We start from the raw sequence: 4,368 nt of genomic DNA, 5'->3' as shown, positions 1-4,368 counted from the left end.
GCCCGTCGCTGATTGGTCGTGGCAATGGTCATGGGCGTTTTGCCACAACCAATCAGCGACTTGGATTCCATGACAGACAGAGGCTGCGACCAATGAATATCCGTGACAGAAAGACAGACAGACAGAAAGACGGAAGTGACCCTTAGACAATTATATAGTAGATTCTAGGTTCTTCAAAGTAGCCACCTTTTGCTTTGATGACTGCTTTGCACACTCTTGGCATTCTCTTGATGAGCTTCAAGAGGTAGTCACCGGGAATGGTCTTCACTGGTCTGTACTGTATATATATCAATAAAGTAATTTCAATGGGTGAAAATAACAGGTTAACTTACCAGTCTCTGGTTCCTAGATGATGGTGGCTGTAAAATCCCACGATGGCGCCGTAGGTGGCGCGTGACGTCTCTGAGCCTGTCCTGCAGAAGGGTGAAGCACTGTCTAGATGGCGGCAGAGAATCCTGATCTTTTTACACGCAGTCTTGTGATCCTGGAATGAGGACAGAACGGGGAAAGGTCTGCTGCACAGCCAAAGAAGTACAATGTCCCGGAGTGGAGGCCGCAGTCTCAACGCTGCGAACCGCATGTGTTGCCGGATGTGACAAGAGTCCGCAGGTGTAAGATGCACCGACCGGTTAGTGCTGTAAGAGTCGGGGATTATGGGGGGGTTAGTCTCTGGAAATGCACAGTCTGTATGCGTGGGAGATGAAACGCTGCAAAGCGGGCCTGTCAGTTGGCGTCAGTCTGCGGAGAGGGAGTTAACCTCCTGTAGCACACGCTGGGTCCCTGCCAAAAGCCCTGTTTACGTATGTGCAGTCCCCTTTATATCACACACGCCTTCAGCAGTCAGGTGCAAAAGTCTATTCCTGTCAGAATGTGCTTCCCCCGGCAACAATGGTGACAGTTCCGGCCCAGACACACGAGAGAGACCACTATTCTGGTCCGTCTTCCTACAATTATATGGAGGGTTAATGAAGATTGAGGCGGACTTGCCTACCTGGAGTCTGATGGTGGCACACCGTTTCGGACTTTATCATGATTTCAGACCTTAAAGGGATTGTCCTCTTTCAGTTATTCTTCATCCTGGGGCTTAGTTTGGTATAAACAATGCTGTATTCACCATCCCTGGGTCCACTGGTGTTTCTCCCCCGCTGTTCCTGATGTGTGGACTTGGCTGCAGTGACTACGTTAAGTCATCAGTGGGGTGGCTAATCGGTAAGCTCAACGACTCTGCCATGGTAGGTGCAAAACGCCCCACTCGGAGCCACTGAACTCACTGATTTGCCACCGCAGAGTGGGATGTTCTGCCTACCCAGGCAGAGTTGTTGAGCTTACTGATTAGCCACCACACTGAGGACTGCAGCCAAAAAGCAATGGCGGAAAACTCCCCTGGTGGACAAGGGGACGATGAGTACACCGTGTTTTGTTTTTTATACCAAGCTAGACGCCCAGGGACAAAGATTAACTGAAAGGGGACAATCCCTGGTGACGAGAAATTATAGGAAAATGACAGAGTTGTGGTCGACCCCATCCAGCAAAGAATGTCCTTGTTTCTGTATTTTATTCACTGGCCGTACAAGTGCGATATGTACGATCTCTCCAGATCCAGAAGAAAAGTCCTCTCTCGAAAACTTTGAACAGTACCCTTGAACAGTACCTTTGAACAGTACCTTTGAGCAGTACCTTTGAACAGTACTTTTGAACAGTACCTTTGAACAGTACCTTTGAACAGTACCTTTGAACAGTACTCTTGAACAGTACTCTTGAACAGTACTTTTGAACAGTACCTTTGAACAGTACCTTTTGTCATCTCTTGATAAAAAAAGAAGTGTCAGGATAGTTATTGTCAAAGAGAAGCTGAGTCGTTGCCATCTACGAGGATGGCTGTGACCATAAATGATCTTGATGAACTTTCTTCCAACTTGGCAACTGTGTGATTACTGCAGGTATCGTTCAAAGAAATGTCATTCCCTGGTGGGCCTGGAAATACTCACGGTGCCAAACAAAGGAAGTAACATTGACAGAAGTGATTGGGTGATTTAACCAAATCCTGGAGTTTTATTTCAGCTCAGAGTCAGGAGGGAGGCCGGCCGGTGTCAGCTACAATAAACTTGTTCTAGCAGAAATTATGCAGAAGACTCTTATTTACACGAAATTACACTGAGCCAAGAAAAACCCACCTGGAAGATGTAAACACACATTATTATCATTTATTTGCGTCTTTGGGGGAATCTTCTTGTAGCCTATGCCGCCAGAGAGGTAAGAGGGAGTAAGTGATCCATATGAAAACCGCGACTGTTTTTCAGTCTCATTAAAGTGATGAAGAATCATTTCCTTCAGCATGAAAAAATAAAATATGGGACTCAAAATTGGATTAATTTAACGTGATGGAACATTCCTGATACATTTTATTTTACAGGTATAGACTGGCTGAGAACGACACAGGGGTCGTCTACCTTTGTGGACAATTTTCTTCTTAATTGCATCTATTTCTATTATTGTGCTTGTCATTTGCTGGCTGCAGAATGAGTTAAGTGAGGATCTGTCAGTGAGCTCATTCTAATGGGACAGTTCGCAATTCCTTTATTTGTCTATTTTTTGTTTAGCGCCTCTCAGCTGATTTATGACCACGGACCACATCAAGCTTGAATATGCAAAGAATCAAGGACTATGGAAGCCAAAGGATGCAAAAAAGAATTTGGGCATGCCAATAGGGTACATGTTATACATTTTTCTTCTTTTTTACTTTTAGGTATTTTATTTTATAATAAACCTATTTCTTCATTTATTTTACCCAATAGGGTATATGAAGAGTTTTTAGGGGGGCAGCAGAAGAACCACGATATGAAGTCCCATCCTCCCCGTCCCGCCATGTTTTAAACCTAGAACATTAAGTCTCTTGTTGCCTCTTAATTCCTTACCCATAATATCATTAGAAAAAAAATGTTTTGACCCATGACTAAAAAAAGGATGAAAGTTTTTCCAAGTAATAAAGTTTTAATAAACTCAGCGATTCAATCATTATTTCTTCATTTCCTCACCGTTCAACACTTGGAGCCGATTTCAGGAAACCACAGACTTGGATCTTAATCTTCTGACTTTAATATCTTTATGAGTTGTTCCAGAATCCCCCTGGTTCCGTGTCTCGGATCGCTGCGTGTACCAATCACTTCACACCAAGACGGAGAACAGAATACTATTCACTGTCTTTCTATGTTTCCATCCCGATTCCTTGGCATTGAAAAAAAAAATTTGAAAAATGTTTACTTGGCGCGAATGAAATAAATGGAAAAAAAATAAATAATCCGCAGTTCCTTTCCGATACACAAAAATAAACAAGTGCTAAAATAGAATATATACAGGTCCTTCTCAAAAAATTAGCATATTGTATTAAATTTCATTATTTACCATAATGTAATGATTACAATTAAACTTTCATATATTATAGATTCATTATCCACCAACTGAAATTTGTCAGGTCTTTTATTGTTTTAATACTGATGATTTTGGCATACAACTCCTGATAACCCAAAAAACCTGTCTCAATAAATTAGCATATCAAGAAAAGGTTCTCTAAACGACCTATTACCCTAATCTTCTGAATCAACTAATTAACTCTAAACACATGCAAAAGATACCTGAGGCTTTTATAAACTCCCTGCCTGGTTCATTACTCAAAACCCCCATCATGGGTAAGACTAGCGACCTGACAGATGTCAAGAAGGCCATCATTGACACCCTCAAGCAAGAGGGTAAGACCCAGAAAGAAATTTCTCAACAAATAGGCTGTTCCCAGAGTGCTGTATCAAGGCACCTCAATGGTAAGTCTGTTGGAAGGAAACAATGTGGCAGAAAACGCTGTACAACGAGAAGAGGAGACCGGACCCTGAGGAAGATTGTGGAGAAGGACCGATTCCAGACCTTGGGGAACCTGAGGAAGCAGTGGACTGAGTCTGGTGTGGAAACATCCAGAGCCACCGTGCACAGGCGTGTGCAGGAAATGGGCTACAGGTGCCGCATTCCCCAGGTAAAGCCACTTTTGAACCATAAACAGCGGCAGAGGCGCCTGACCTGGGCTACAGAGAAGCAGCACTGGACTGTTGCTAAGTGGTCCCAAGTACTTTTTTCTGATGAAAGCATATTTTGCATGTCATTCGGAAATCAAGGTGCCAGAGTCTGGAGGAAGACTGGGGAGAAGGAAATGCCAAAATGCCTGAAGTCCAGTGTCAAGTACCCACAGTCAGTGATGGTGTGGGGTGCCATGTCAGCTGCTGGTGTTGGTCCACTGTGTTTCATCAAGGGCAGGGTCAATGCAGCTAGCTATCAGGAGATTTTGGAGCACTTCATGCTTCCATCGGCTGAAATGCTTTATGG

General features: G+C 43.6%; 1 long non-coding RNA gene across 1 annotated transcript; it reads left to right on the top strand.

Moving 5' to 3' along the window:
• Positions 1-494: 494 nt before the first annotated feature.
• LOC138654434 (uncharacterized) lies at positions 495-2,883 on the top strand. Its single transcript, XR_011316291.1, has 3 exons — positions 495-628; positions 2,601-2,709; positions 2,796-2,883. It is a non-coding gene; the product is annotated as an uncharacterized lncRNA (long non-coding RNA).
• The last annotated feature ends 1,485 nt before the right edge of the window (positions 2,884-4,368 follow it).

This window comes from Ranitomeya imitator, unplaced genomic scaffold (genome assembly GCF_032444005.1).
Source record: "Ranitomeya imitator isolate aRanImi1 unplaced genomic scaffold, aRanImi1.pri SCAFFOLD_177, whole genome shotgun sequence".
NCBI lineage: Eukaryota > Metazoa > Chordata > Amphibia > Anura > Dendrobatidae > Ranitomeya > Ranitomeya imitator.
This window is presented reverse-complemented; position numbering and strand designations above follow the sequence as displayed.